Source organism: Copadichromis virginalis, linkage group LG23 (assembly GCF_057382275.1).
Source record: "Copadichromis virginalis isolate Kocher_CV1m ecotype Utaka linkage group LG23, C_Virginalis_male_GT1.1, whole genome shotgun sequence".
Taxonomy (NCBI): Eukaryota; Metazoa; Chordata; class Actinopteri; order Cichliformes; family Cichlidae; genus Copadichromis; species Copadichromis virginalis.
In genome coordinates, this window is record NC_140639.1 from 52,618,507 (window position 1) to 52,634,749 (window position 16,243).

The window sequence follows — 16,243 nt, forward strand, 5'->3', positions numbered from 1 at the left end:
GGCTGCCATATCGCCATACCTGTGCAAGTGTTGTTATAGTTACTGTGCATTGTGATTTGTGTTTGGTAGGAGTTGACCTATAAAAGATTCAGCCACATGCAATTCTTGGTACAGGCAAAGAAACGTACCGACCCTCATTTTTTACTGTTTTTGTTGAAATCCTCCATAACAGATGCTGTTCAGCCCTATTCAACACTGCAATGACATTTATCCAACGGGGTCTCTGAGTTATTTTAATGCAATTTTGAAAGCTGTGGGAGCCGCTGTGTTTGGAGGTGACTCTGTAGGAAAGCACAACATAGAGGCTTTAGACTACAGCAGTAGTGATGGGTCGTTCGCGAACGAAATGGCTCTTAGAGCCGGCTCTTTGACATGAACGACGCGAGCCGGCTCCTTATCGCGAGCCGTCACGTGGGTTTTCTTTTTTTTTTTCTTTCTCTCAGCCTCTCTCGCACTTTTTTTCCGCTTCACTCTGCACGCGAGCCTTGTGCTTTATGCTGGGCAGAGGGGGGAGGGGCGGTAGTTACACTCAGTAGCACAGGAACAGAGCCAGAGAGAGAGAAAGAGAGGCAGGGACAACAACATTAGAAAGGTATAGTAATCATCCACAACTATTTTCGGTTGCAGATGATAAAGGATTGAGAAAGTTTATTCATGCAGGTCCATATGACAGAGAATATGCATGTTCTTTTAGTTTTCATATTATAATTTATATTTAATTGTGTTGTGGTTTGCAGTGTTTTGTGTTCTTTTCACTTTAAATTTGTGAAAGGAAAAAGCTGAAAATTTAAATAGTTAAAACTTGAAATGTGAATAGTTGATTTTTGTATTATATGATTTATTTATTACATTTTATGTGGAGTGAATAAATAAAAGTATATTTACGGTGGCCCCTAGAGACAAAGCACATACAAACTTCAAATCACGTACGAACTCTGAAGCATGTACAAACTCCAAAACACGTAAAAACACGTACAAACTCCAAAACACGTAAAAACTCCAAAACACGTAAAAACACGTACAAACTCCGAAGCACGTAAAAACTCAGAAGCACATAAAAACTCAAAACACGTACAAAAGACAACAGAAGTGCTCCAGGATGCTGGTGTTGAGCCTTTGTTATCTTGTGGCTACACAAGCCAGCAAGTACCAACGACCGGATTTGGTGTGTGGTAATAACAGGTAAATGAACTTTTTTTTAAATTATTTGAATATATATATGAGTGCCTGTGTATAAATACACAAACAATACACACATGCTTTCAATTGTGTAATTTAAGTGATCTAGTAGCTCTGTTTGGAAGTTCAGTTCATGCTAGAAATGTGTTTTGGAGTTTGTACGTGTTTTGTCTCTAGGGGCCACCGCATATATTTATATATAAACATATATAAATAAAACCACTTGTTTTTATGTTAGTAATTCCTTTTGTGCATAATTTTATATTATTGTTAATAATAAATTAATTAAAGCAACAAAACAACCTGAAGAGCCGGTTCGGAGCCGAAAGAGCCGGCTCTTTTTAGTGAGCCGAACCGAAAGAGCCGGATCTCTAAAAAGAGCCGGAAATCCCATCACTATACAGCAGGCCACCTACAATGGACTTTTTACTTTGACATTACACAAAATGTGAAGCTTGTGCAACATCTGTGGCTTGATAAATGGGCCAAATATTACATTGCATCCTATGTCAGCATCTCATTAGGTCTTATTATTGCACATATAGAACCAAAAGTGTGAGGCACAGTGGCTAAAAGAGTTATAATAAATTACCTCTACAGACTGAGCTCAGCAGGGAGTGACATGTGTATCCCAGTTAGAGCTCCCTTCACTGTCCATCATATTTATATCCCTTGAGTCGGCCTTTTCAGAAATCCAGTGTAATGTCAAAATATCCTGCCAGCTGAGGATCAGACTGGATTTATAGTTTTTCTGCACCTCAAGTGAGTTGAGAGATTAAGACACCTATTCTTTGTCATCCAAATCCACCACAGCCGGTGCTGAGCACGTTCAGATGACTGTATTTTCATAGCCTTTTAGATTTCTTACTGAATTCACTGGGCGAGCAAACGAGGCACTGGCTGTCTGCAACAGAAATGCCCAGCCGTTCTTTTCATTTGTTTGCATAAAGAGAGGATGTGGATATGGAGATGTGGATACAAGAAAGGGAGGCAGTTTGGAGTGTGTATGTTCCTTTATCAGCCTCTGCAGTAGACTGGGGAGGTGGTATGCAGCTGTAGTGCATTAATCAGAGTGAAGGTGTTTCCTCAGGGGGCTTTCTCACACAGTAAGACAATGCTGAGGCTGACTCACTCCCGTTTTTACATTTCCAACATCTCGCACATTGGTTCTGTTTTACTGCTTAACATTAGGCTCAATTGTGAGACCCAAAACAGTGTTAACATTTCCTTCATATACCCTTCTATTGGCATTACCAGCAGGTTAATCTTTCAGTGGTCATGATTTACTCCAAACTGTAAAACCAGAAGACATTTTTCAGGTCCTTGTGCTGCACTGGAGGAAAGTGTTGCAGCAAAGGCAAAAAGACTGACTTTTCCAAGCCAGTGCAGTCCAGCTTTTTACTTCCCTAAGGATCAAATTGTCTCCTTTTGGGAAATAAAATCAATCAATTAATATTTTCAGTCATTTTTATATGTTTTATCATTATAAAAGTCCTAATCAATTACATTATTATTCAGCCTCCTTTCTTCTGTGCTCGCACAGTTAGATGATTGGACTGATCCAGCACCTACAATTAACTGCAGTGCCCTACAAGCTCAGGGGGATGGACTCTAGTGCCTACATACAGCCAAATCCAACAAACATTCAAACACACTACACACTGTTTCTTGTCTTTTCATTGTATGTAATAAAAATGTCATATTTTTATAGAGCTTTTCTAAAATTAGTGACCACAAGTCAAACAAGTGCATCAAGAAAAAAGTATGCTAATGCAAAGTGAATTGTCTGAACCATGAAGGGTTAATAATGCTGTATTAATGTTGCTAATCTGTTTACCCTTTTTGCCTGTTTTCAGCTGCACCTTGCTCCATTTAGCTTGATGAATATCTACCATAATCTTATCACAATAATCTATGTTTTATACCTTCTCATCTAAAATGATGAGGAGGTATAAAAGGAAGTAATACATCTTTAAATGTATTATTTTATTTACTTTTCTTTCTATATTCCACCAAACAGCAAGGGGAAATGGCCAAATTTCCTTCAAGTATTGAGTGACTCGTGTTCACATCCAAGATTTATGAATATGCAGCGTGTGTGAGGCCTTTCATGCTCCCACCTGTTAAAAAAGGACCCTCTTGTTGCTTTACTGATCCCAGTTGTTCAAGGCTGCATTTTCACTAATTCCACAGCTGTGATCTTTTGGCTCTCTTTTCAGCACTAAGCCTTCTAGAGTTGAAAGTGTCATGAAAGGCAGGAAAGGTTAGGACACACATTCATTCACATGAAGAAGACGAAGGAAATGACCAGTGTTGGTCAAGTTACTTGAAAAAAGTAATCAGTAACTAATTACTGATTACTTCCTGAAAAAAGTAATCCCATTACTTTACTGATTACTAATTTTCAAAAGTAATTAGTTACTTAGTTACTTTTTAAAACATGATTTATCCCCTAAATAGGTAATATTGCAACAGACCTTTCAGCCCAATTCTATTTTTTCTGCATAATCCATCATATAAAATGTAATCAAATGGAAAAGTCTCTTTTTAAAACTTGTTTTATTAGTTTTAATCTTTTAACTTTACGCATCAAGCAAACATTAAATTATCTGCAACATTCTCTGACTGGAAGAAATGTGTTTAACATTTAAACCTATTTCCAGCACATAAAATAAAATAGTTTTTTGTGTTTACACTCACTCAATAGATGCAAGTAAAACACAGCAGAAAATAAACAAAGTCAAACACTCAGCGGTCCTGTTGCTCTATTTTCACCTGTAAAGCAGGAGTGGGGCAGGCGGAGGTTTGCCCTGGTGCAGGTGTGCGCAGCGGTCAGTGGAAGGATACGGCAGCTTCTCTGTGGATTTCACATTCATCTCTATGCTTGCTCGGACGTTTAGGGTTTTTTTCGCTGTACGCTAATGTTTTTAAGGAATCAAACTCAAAGTAAGGTCAGTACTTCCACGCTTTAAACGCTGCACGCTCATACTCTCTGCAGCACTCGTTGTATTATCCATTTTTGATCTGCACACAGCTGTTGCCACGAATGTCGCACTTGCTTACGTCACAGTCATGAGACACAAAAAAAATCATGGTTTTAGTAACGCAGTAACGCAGCGTGCTTACAGGAAAGTAACAGTAATCTAATTACCTTTTTTTTCAATAGTAATCCCTTACTTTACTCGTTACTCAAAAAAAGTAATCGGATTACAGTATCGCGTTACTGCCCATCTCTGTTCAAGACGTAGCAGAAAGACAGAAGTGGTGTCTGTCTTGCAAACTCCTCTTAGTCCGCTCGAGGTGACAGCGATATAACAGCAGTCAGGATGTGACATGTTAAGTGTGTGATCTTGCACTTGGCTGCCATCATCTTTAAAATAGCCCTTGAAAAGTACATGGTGGCATATGAGTGATACCATAAGCTTAGATTAGTTAGATCAGTTTCCACGCTGTTTTCCAACTTTTAGTCAACCCAATTAGCCCATCTATTCGTGTCGACTCCCAAATCAGGTTTTGATTTTCTTTTTTTTTTAGCTTTACTGCCATTTTGCCAAAGTTACTGGTATCTCAGAGATATGCAACACAGCTTACAAAAGAACTGAGATGTTAAAAACAAAATGCATGACTTGCAAGTCATTAAAACTCAATGTGCATTTGGAAACTATATGAAGACTCATTCAACCATCCAGTCATGTTCTTCTGCTTATCCGGGGCCGGGTCGCAGGGGCAGCAGCCTAAACACAGAAGGCCAGACCTCCCTCTCACCTGCCAGCTCCTCTAGCTTGTCCGGGGGAACACTGAGGCGTTCCCAGGCCTGCAGAGAGATATAATCTCTCCAGCATGTCCTGAGGCTGCCTTTGGGCCTCCTCCTGGTTGGACATGCCCTAAACACCTCACCCAGGAGGCGCCCAGGAGGCATCCTTGTCAAATGCCTGAACCACCTCCTTTCCATGTGGACTTCTATTCTAAGCCCCTCTTGGGAGAAAGCTCATTTCCGGCACTTTTACCTTTTTTACCTTTGTGACCAAAATGAGGGCAGATCGACTGATGAATCAAGGGCATCGCTTTTACGCTCAGCTCTCTCTTCACTGTGATGGACCAGTGCAACGTCTGCATCATTAAAGCCACAGCACCAATCCGTCTGTCAATCTCCCACTCCGTTCTCCTCTCACTCATGAACAAGAGTCTGAGATACTTAAACTCCTCCAATTGGGGCAGCAACTCCACTCTTTTCCAGCTGAGGACCATGGCCTCAGACTCGGAGATGCTGATTCTCATTCCTGACGGTTCACACTCTGCAGTGAAGGAGAGGAGATTCTGAGAGCACCCAAGCAGAAGCCTACTGGCTCTTCGCTACGTCTTGAAATTCCGTCCATAAAAATTATGAAAAGACAAAGGACTGTCCTTTCCAGCACCCTGGTGTAGGCATTTCCAGGGACGCTGAGATGATCCCCCTATAGTTGGAGCACACCTTCATAAAGATGGGATTTAACACCCTGGTCTGATCAACACGCAACATCGTAGAGGCATCTCAAGCAAGATTACAGTATTATTCTCAGGGCGAACCTCCTCCACCCAGGGGCTCTGCCACCAAGGAGTTGTTTAACTGCTTCAGTGACCTCACTCTGGCATCAAATTGCATCAAATCCATTTCTCAAAGCAAAAAAATAAATATATGGTAAATGGTAAATGGCCTGCATTTGTATAGCGCTTTTCTAGTCCATAGGACCCCAAAGCGCTTCACACGACATTCAGTCATTCACCCATTCACACACACATTCCCACACTGGCGATAGCAAGCTACATTGTAGCCACAGCTGCCCTGGGGCGCACTGACAGAGGCGAGGCTGCCGGACACAGGCGCCACCGGGCCCTCTGACCACCACCAGTAGGCAAACATGGGGTTAGTATCTTGCCCAAGGATATTTGGCATGCAGCCAGGATGCAGCCTGGGATCGTGGCTGATGGGGCGATCGTGGCTCAAGAGTTGGGAGTTCGCCTTGTAATCAGAAGGTTGCCGGTTCGAGCCCCGGCTTGGACAGTCTCGGTCGTTGTGTCCTTGGGCAAGACACTTCACCCGTTGCCTACTGGTGGTGGTCAGAGGGCCCGGTGGCGCCAGTGTCCGGCAGCCTGTCAGTGCGCCCCAGGGTGGCTGTGGCTACAATGTAGCTGCCATCACCAGTGTGTGAATGTGTGTGTGAATGGGTGGATGACAGGTTGTGTAAAGCGCTTTGGGGTCCTTAGGGACTAGAAAAGCGCTATATAAATACAGGCCATTTACCATTTACCATCGAACCACCGACCTTCTGATTAGTGGCTGACCTGCTCTGCAACCTGAGCTACAGCCACCCCATATAAAAACAAAACAGAAAAGCTGGGCATCATCTGTGTAGCAGGGGAAATTTATGTTATGTCTTCCAATAGTACTGCCCAAGGAACGCATGCATAATGTGAATAGAAACAGAATAGCCAGAAAAATATTTATAACCTTGACTAGAGCAGTTCATGCAGAATCCACACAAATAAACATTCTAGCATCTACAGAGTTTATTTTTAGAAATGGAAAATTACATGGTAATATACACTAATGGTCAAAATTTTTAGAAAAACCACATTTTTTTAATCCCTTTTCATTGAAAATTATTCCGTTTAATGTCTCACTGCACTCTGAAATGAAAGCATTGTGCAAAAAAGCAATTGGAGTTAAAAAAAATCATGGAATCAATTTATGGACCAAAATGAACCAAAACTTTGACTCATCAGGAGCCACCTCTGACAGATATAACAGCTGAACACAGCCGTGGCTTCTTTCTACAATAGAAATCAAATATTCTCCCATATCTGTTGCAGAAGTTCCCATAAATGTGGACCTTGTAGCTGCTTTGCTTTCACATTTCTGTCCAGTTCAAACCAGCTCGATGGGGTTTCAGTCTGGAGACTGTGCTGGACTCCATGTTTTCAAGCTCACCATCTTGTTCTTTTTCCTGAGGTAGTTCTGGCACAGCTTGGACTGTTTGGGGTCTTTATCCTGATGTAGGATGAACCCCTGACTAACTAGCCTCATACCAGAGGGTCCTGCACAGTGCTGCATGAATGCTGTGGTAGCTGTTTTGGTTCAGGGAGCCTCTCACTCTGTACAAGTCACCGACCCTGGATCCAGCAAACAGCCCCAGACCATCACACTTCCTCCTCCATGTTTGACAGTTGATGCCACACACTGTGGAACTGTCCTTTCACCCACTTGACGGTGTACAAAGATCCTGCGTGATGAACCGTAGGTTTCAGATTTTGATCCATCAGCCCATAAAACCTTCTTGCAGTCTTCAGTAGTCCAGTGTCGGTGTTTCATGGCCCAGACGAGCCTCTTTGTCTTATTCGGGCTTTCTTGCTGCAACTCGTCCTGTCAAACCTGCAGCTTGAAGTTTTCTCTTCACAGCTGAAACTGAGACTTTCTCACTACGACCACTATGAAGCTGCTTGAAGCTGCTGTCCTGTGAGCTGCTGATCACACAGCTGTTAACTCTCAGAAACTCGTCCTCTGAGTCAGTCGTGTCTTTGGGTCTGCAGACCTCCTGCTGTCACAGTTTCTGAGCCTTTGATGCTGAAGGAAACTGGACTCACTGACACCTTGACTTTCTTTGCAGTTTCTCTGTAGGACAGACCGACATTTATAAGTGTTATGATGGTCTGTGTCTCTTCCACTGTTAATTGCCTCTTTCTCACCATGTTTGTAGCAACACATTACTTTCTGCAGGACAATATTGTTCAGCTGATGCTCACGAGGGTACATCAGTGTGTCCCAGCACTGCTTTTATGCAGACAGAGGGGGAAGTAATCCAGAAAGGTTGGAACAGCTGTAGGAATTAGTAGCAGCAGCTTTCAAGGCTTGATCAACCTCCATTGCTGCAGAACAGCTTTAAACTGTTAACCCATGTTGTCCCTGAAAAAGGCCTTTTTGTATAATTCTGAAATGCACATTATTCTTCAGTTTTGGTCAACCTTACCTTTTTTAGCCTCTGGCAGTTCAGCACTTACCTTTGTACCATTTAAGCTGTTCATTGGACTTGAATGACTTGAACTGCAATAACTAACTTGAAAAATTGGGCTGTTCTATTAGTTTGACTAAGTTGGTGTTGTTAAGACTTTTTAAACAAGAACAAAGATATACACTTGGGCTTAATTTGGGCTTCTTAAATGCTTATGGCTTAGTTACACCATTTGTAAATGTTGTTTGGGCCATGGATCAAAAGTCTTAACCTAAGTATTGTGCAGAAATAATATCATCAGAGTCATTGTTTTTTACCTTTTTATGATATGACAATGTTTTCATTGTCATATCATATCTTGATCAGTTTGCAATGCAGGGAACGTGTTTTGCATAATAGCTAACACAAATAAACACTTTACAATTAATTAATTAATTTTGGCAGCAAAACTAATATGGTACACATGCTTTCTTTTTACAGGGAGTGCAGAATTATTAGGCAAATGAGTATTTTGTCCACATCATCCTCTTCATGCATGTTGTCTTACTCCAAGCTGTATAGGCTCGAAAGCTTACTACCAATTAAGCATATTAGGTGATGTGCATCTCTGTAATGAGAAGGGGTGTGGTCTAATGACATCAACACCCTATATCAGGTGTGCATAATTATTAGGCAACGTCCTTTCCTTTGGCAAAATGGGTCAAAAGAAGGACTTGACAGGCTCAGAAAAGTCAAAAATAGTGAGATATCTTGCAGAGGGATGCAGCAGTCTCAAAATTGCAAAGCTTCTGAAGCGTGATCATCGAACAATCAAGCGTTTCATTCAAAATAGTCAACAGGGTCGCAAGAAGCGTGTGGAAAAACCAAGGCGCAAAATAACTGCCCATGAACTGAGAAAAGTCAAGCGTGCAGCTGCCAAGATGCCACTTGCCACCAGTTTGGCCATATTTCAGAGCTGCAACATCACTGGAGTGCCCAAAAGCACAAGGTGTGCAATACTCAGAGACATGGCCAAGGTAAGAAAGGCTGAAAGACGACCACCACTGAACAAGACACACAAGCTGAAACGTCAAGACTGGGCCAAGAAATATCTCAAGACTGGTTTTTCTAAGGTTTTATGGACTGATGAAATGAGAGTGAGTCTTGATGGGCCAGATGGATGGGCCCGTGGCTGGATTGGTAAAGGGCAGAGAGCTCCAGTCCGACTCAGACGCCAGCAAGGTGGAGGTGGAGTACTGGTTTGGGCTGGTATCATCAAAGATGAGCTTGTGGGGCCTTTTCGGGTTGAGGATGGAGTCAAGCTCAACTCCCAGTCCTACTGCCAGTTTCTGGAAGACACCTTCTTCAAGCAGTGGTACAGGAAGAAGTCTGCATCCTTCAAGAAAAACATGATGTTCATGCAGGACAATGCTCCATCACACGCGTCCAAGTACTCCACAGCGTGGCTGCAAGAAAGGGTATAAAAGAAGAAAAACTAATGACATGGCCTCCTTGTTCACCTGATCTGAACCCCATTGAGAACCTGTGGTCCATCATCAAGTGTGAGATTTACAAGGAGGGAAAACAGTACACCTCTCTGAACAGTGTCTGGGAGGCTGTGGTTGCTGCTGCACGCAATGTTGATGGTGAACAGATCAAAACACTGACAGAATCCATGGATGGCAGGCTTTTGAGTGTCCTTGCAAAGAAAGGTGGCTATATTGGTCGCTGATTTGTTTTTGTTTTGTTTTTGAATGTCAGAAATGTATATTTGTGAATGTGGAGATGTTATATTGGTTTCACTGGTAAAAATAAATAATTGAAATGGGTATATATTTGTTTTTTGTTAAGTTGCCTAATAATTCTGCACAGTAATAGTCACCTGCACACACAGATATCCCCCTAAAATAGCTAAAACTACAAACAAACTAAAAACTACTTCCAAAAACATTCAGCTTTGATATTAATGAGTTTTTTGGGTTCATTGAGAACATGCTTGTTGTTCAATAATAACATTATTCCTCAAAAATACAACTTGCCTAATAATTCTGCACTCCCTGTATAGGCTGTGTATATTTGTTCATGAAGCCTCAAAATCAGAAGAGTAGAAAACATAAAACAGTGATTTTCAAATGCTGCTAAAAGTCATAACTAAAATGTGCCAGTTTCACTTATCATGTGACCGAGTTCTTGCAGGTCGTAGCTGTTTTTCAAGAGTCTCCTAGTTTTTGCTCTCCTTTCAGTATCCTTGAGCAAACTCAAATCCAGGCTTGATCTTTCGGATTAACCTTTTAAATCAGAGGTTTCTCAGGCAAAGGGGTAGCTTTAAGTAGGAAGGAGGTCCCTATAATTAAACATCTAAACATCCTTTTGTACATTCTGTCCTTCATTCCTTGGTGCAGCATGAGCGCTAACTTGTGTTGTTTAGAAAGAGAAATTTGTAGCTCTGGAAAAACGTTTGCCACGTGTGTGTGTTTCTTTGTTCCTGTCTTCTATTAACACCTTGCTATGCATGATAATAACCAAACAGCACAGCATCGAGTTCTCTGTGCTGTGTACACAATTATAGATCATATGGAGATTAAAAAGCCAAAGTGCATGTTTCAGTTAAAGGGTACATTGAACTAAAGACATTTCACTTTAGTGTCTTTGCCCACCTTCTCTCTTAGTTAGCCATAGAGTTAGTAAGTCCACAGAAAATTGGCTATGACTAAATGAAACCTAAATATCTTCAGTCATATAATTTCTAATCTGTTTTTGACCAGAAAGCGAGAATAAAATAAGGAACAGTAAAAATGTATCTCATCTTTCAATGCTACCTCCTCTTCCACCAGATCTGCCACCAGTTTCTCTGTTCTCAACGACCCACTTTACTCTGTCCCAGTTTGGTCTCATCGCCTCGTCCAGCCCTGCTTTTTACTCTAGTCTTTACTTGCTTAGATTATTTTGCCACAGCAGTAATTCTCTGCTCGACTCAGCAGAATCAAAGGTTCCCTTCCCTCCCTGTTTTCCATGCCTCCCATCACATTCCCCTTCTCCTCCCCAGCTCAGTATCCCATCCCAAATTCTGGATTGGTAATCTATTAGTAAATTAACTGAAATAACTGAACTAAAATGTATGTATTAGCTATCATGAAAGCACAAGCGGGTATCTGTGACAGATGAACCAATTTCAGGAGTAAAGCTTTTTATTGTGTTGTCAACTTGCTTTCTATGAATTTTGGTTGAATAAAATGCTGAAAAAATATTATGAAGTGATACATTTTAAATACTCCGAATGTTTTGTAGGTAACTGTGATTTATTTATTTACTGTTTTATATTAGGATCTTGCAAAAACCTTGCATTTCCTCAGGGGTTTTTATTACATTAGTTTATTGCATTTACCCCAAAGAGGGTTAGCACATTTTACATGACATTAGATGGACCAGTCCACTGGGAGATGATATTTTGATGTTAAAACAGATCTGAAAACACACTATTTGCTGACAGCAGGTGTTGAGAAAAGAGACAAAAGAGCCATATTGGATATCCACCTTTTTAACTGCAAGGGCGAAACACACTGCCTGTGACTATGCACTCAGTAGTTTTCCTACTGAGACACTGCTAGCTCAAATTCACTGTTAAAGAGTAATATACCAGCTAAGCTGAAACATCAGATTTTAATATAGCCTGATGCACCAGGAGAATAGATTGATTTATGCTGAAAGGTCTCGAAAAAGCATCTTCAGGCACTTCTTTGGCTTGCCTGTTTTTTAAGGGAAGCACTCAGGATCGATGCACACTGACTGTTTGAATATCTGCAGTGGCAATTTATTACTCCTGTAGCTCCCCTGTGGTTCCACCTATACCTCAGTGGCTGATGCAACAGGCAGCACTGCAGAGAACCTTTTAGACTTCATCTGCCACAATCACTCTTGAAGTTTGCTTTCGAGCATTAGCTGAACTTTTCTAACAACTGCAAATGAAGTATAAAGACAGTTTCACACTTTTTTATTGTGTTGCATGATTAGGAAAGCATTGTGATGAGTCTAGAGTATAGTGGCTTCACAGAAACCAGTTCATTGGCCAAGGCTTCAAACTGCCATCCAGTCGAGTATCCAGACATTTACTACATCCAGGTTTAGCTACCAATGTCCTAAAGTAAGAAACCAAAGGACTCTTCCAAGAGTTTTTGACATGCAACATTTGACATGCTGATAACTTTGGGAGCGCTGGGGTCTTTATGTCGGCCTTATTAAAGTCACCTGCAATTATGTGAACACCGTCCGGGGATGAGGGATCTGGCATTGGAGAGATAGAGGCTTGGCAGAGGTGGCTTGTGTGGTTGGTTTTTTAGCCTCAGCAAGGCCCTGGCGGGTGTAGAAAGGAGTACTGAGACGGAGAGCCGTAAGCCGCTGCAACAGTGTGCGCCGCCATCTTTAGGTAACACTCTGCCTGTTGCCTTCTTATTAAATCATTTTTTAAAATAATTTTAAAAAATATTTTTTCAACTAGGGGCGATCGTGGCTCAGATTTGGGAGTTCGTCTTGTAATCGGAAGGTTGATGGTTCGAGCCCTGGCTCTGACAGTCTCGGTCGTTGTGTCCTATCACTCCTGAGAGAGGAGGTTATATCACTGTGATTGCAGTGATAGTGGTGCGATGGAGATGCACTTTACAGAGTTTCCATTAACCATCTTCCACTGCCAACAGCAGAAAAAGCTGAAGGACCCCTCCACCCCACTACACTACCCCAAACATTACCCCACTCGCTTCACTCTCTTCAGCCTCCACACCCATATAAAATGAGTAATGTGTGCAACACGCGCAGCCAGTAGAAGAATATATTCTCTCCCCAGCCTGGATGGCAGTGATGAATGTGTGGGACAAAGTTGCTGCACAGTCACCCCGGCAGCTCCACATGCCCAAGAGAGTACAGAGAGCCAGAGATAGTAAGAACAGGGCAGAGAGAGGAGTACTTGAAGCACTTTGATTTCTTTAATTCTAAGTGCATTCCAAGCTGACAGGATTGGGACATGGTGCCCCAAGACCACCTCTCCTTCTCCAGTCATAAAACACAGCTCTAAATCTATGGGCTTCTCTCTGTTGGATAAAAGTGCCCTGAGTGCATTCACTCACCTCCTCCTTCTCTCAGACTTCTGACTCCACTGGTGCAATACACCAGAAGAGATGGGTAGTACCGGTTTGTCTGTTAGTTTGATGGAGAGCCAACAAATAGTTTTGCCTGAGCCCACAGAGGCCTGAAGCGACCATCAGATGCCTATCAGTTAGAGCCTATGACAGTGGCAGTTGTTTTTTCCGCAGCTGCCTCTTCAAGGTTGTTTCCACCACCCACACTGTTCCACTGGGCCTCTACTAGTGTGGAGCTGAGTGATAAACAGGAACACACTAACACCACGCAGCCATCATGGCCCTGTAATTAACAGGCCTGCTTTTATGCATAGTAAGTCCAAGGTTGGTTTTGGGTGTCAGCGCCAGTTCCTTCTGAGAGTTTTGATGCAGAGACATTAGCAAATCTAAGGTACAAATTCACAGCAGAGATTAATAACCTCTCTCCGTGGGCTGCTCTCCACTGCTTCACTTCATTGTTTTCTATGCAGAGGAGTGGAGTGATACACTCCTCCTGCTCCATGCCCACCTGCCCGCCTGCCTACATTTGTAGCAAGCTTACTGGCATGCCTCATACATACAGCCGTGTGCTTTCCACACAGCTTACAGGAATTGAAGAACAGACCAGTAAGTGACCAGTTTTAGCTGCCGCTGACATCTTTGTTTTTAGCCAAATCGGATAGACTCATCCACACTAACTGGTCTGTTTAGATGGTTGTGATGACAATGGAAAGAAAATTAAGAATACTGAAATGTGAAACATTAGGATTTAAAACATTTCACTCATTCAGATGACACAGAGTGGTTAATAGTTCTATAAATGTTAACCCTTTTTAGTCTATACGTTGTAAGTAAAACCTGAGCCAATTTGAAAGAGCCAAAAAGTCATGAGCAGACAATCTCCATAAAAAATGTCTCGTGCTAGAATAACCTTATTCATCCTGGCTCAAATGATCACAGGTGATCACAGGCCTTGCACTGGAAAGCCTCAGTGAACCTAAGGTGATTTGACAGGACATAAAACTATCAGTAAATTGTCCAGGGGTGGTTGTGTTGTTTAGGTTCTTCAGCATGTAACACATAACACAATATTGTGTTAACTAATCATCATTTAATTATCATCAAGAATAAAAAAGAAGCAGGCTAACTTTCTATAAGTTAAAATAATATAAAAACATATATATGCTCTCTCAAACAGAAGCTTTTACTAAGATGTTTGGAAGTATATAAAGGCTTCTATCTGTCAGTATATGCAGAATCATTACTTTCAGATGTTTAGTTGGTCACCTCTACTCCCAGTTCAGTATTTTCCTCAGTAGCTGCTTTCATCGAAATGACATCTGGGAGAGTTTGCAGCAGTCTAGTCAGCAGGGCCATTGATAATGTGTTCGTTCGGCTGTTGGACACTGAGAACTGTTATAGTGCAGCAGATGCTGGGCAATGTGAGGACAGCACTGATAACTCCATTCTAGAGTTTTTGCCCTTGGGTTAATAGAAGTGATGTGTCCACTAACGCTTTCCTGTGTCAGTGGCAGCAGAGTGCTCCCAGAGTACTCTCAGATATTTTCTTGTTAAAATATGCTGAGCTGCTGCTGAGCGATTTATTGCAGACCTTGCTTTTTCTGACTGGTTGCATCTCATTCCATCTTCTTTTATGCAAAGGACCCGCTCTTAATTTATAATGACCACCTACACATGTACTAATCATGCTGCTTAATCACAGCTGGGCAGCTTCATAAACACGGTATTCATCTGGCCTGATTGCCATGCTGCCTGTGCATTATATAAAGAACAAAAGGAGGAGGTGGGAGAGCAGACAGATATAGAGATTACTGGGTAAAAGCCAGCAGGTGTGCTCGAGAATGTCAAACCATATCTCCAGCACAACACTCCTCAAATGTCCACTTTAAAATGGGCTGGTACTTAAATGGAAGGGTCCTACTAAAGAAGAGAAAGGTCAAACTAATGTCCCCGCTGTACACACTATAATAGTTTTTAGAACTTGCATATTGATTGTATGATCTAAACTGAATATTACACAACTGCAAAAGGTTTTCACAGGACTCTGTGCATGTGGAAAACTAAGGACACTGTTGCTGCGTCTGCAGGAATGAAGCTAACACATCTATAAACACAAAGGTTTGCTGGTCAGGAGCATTCGGGTGTGTGTTAGCCCAGGAAATTCAGCCCAAGCCAGAGGTCAAAGGTCAGAGTAATTGCAAAAACAGGTTTGCAGTAATGAACTGCTTCTGGAATAATGTTCGGAGGACAGGTGAGGAGGGGGGATGTTTGGCTACAACGCACGATTTTCCATCACAAAGTATTCTAGAGAAAAGGAAATCTGCCCCACAGCTACAGCTCGGCTAAAATTGGGTCATGAAACAGCAGAATGAGCACAACAACAAATCTACAAGGGAGTTACACAGAGGCTAGCTAGCCTAGCCAGTGTACAATGCTGTTATAGAGATAGTCTAAGAGCTTGCAAAGAAAAGCATCTGGACTTCTTTAAGTTGCTTGAAGACGTTTCACCTCTCATCCGAGAAGCTTCTTCAGTTCTAAGGTCAAATGGTGGAGAGTCCCAGATATAAACCTAGTGGGTGTGACCCCCCACAGAGGGACAAAGGACCCCCTGATGATCCTTTAGCCATGTCCTTGAATGTGTCCAGAAAGACACTGGGGCCAGACCACTTTTACATCTGAAAACTATTTTATCAAAATGCAGGAGGCAGAAAATAGGGATGCAGTCTGCAGCATGGATATGGATATTACTTATATTTTTATTGCACAAAAGGGCGAGGGCATGATGGTGAAGTGCAAACTGCATCCAGGACGGAAACAACTGCATTATGCTGCAAACACATCTTTGGCTCACTGAGAGAGTAAAAGGATTTATTGTTGTCTGTGAAGGTTCTCAGTCATCCAGGTCATCGTAGTCTAAGGAGCTTGCAAAGAAAAGCGTCTGGACTTCTTTAAGTTGCTTGAAGACGTTTC

The 16,243-nt window shown here is 41.9% G+C and overlaps 1 protein-coding gene across 1 annotated transcript in view; it reads left to right on the forward strand.

Moving 5' to 3' along the window:
• Window positions 1-16,243, forward strand: part of nlgn4xa (neuroligin 4 X-linked a) — a 112,077-nt gene that overhangs the window by 24,053 nt on the left and 71,781 nt on the right. The window lies entirely within an intron of this gene.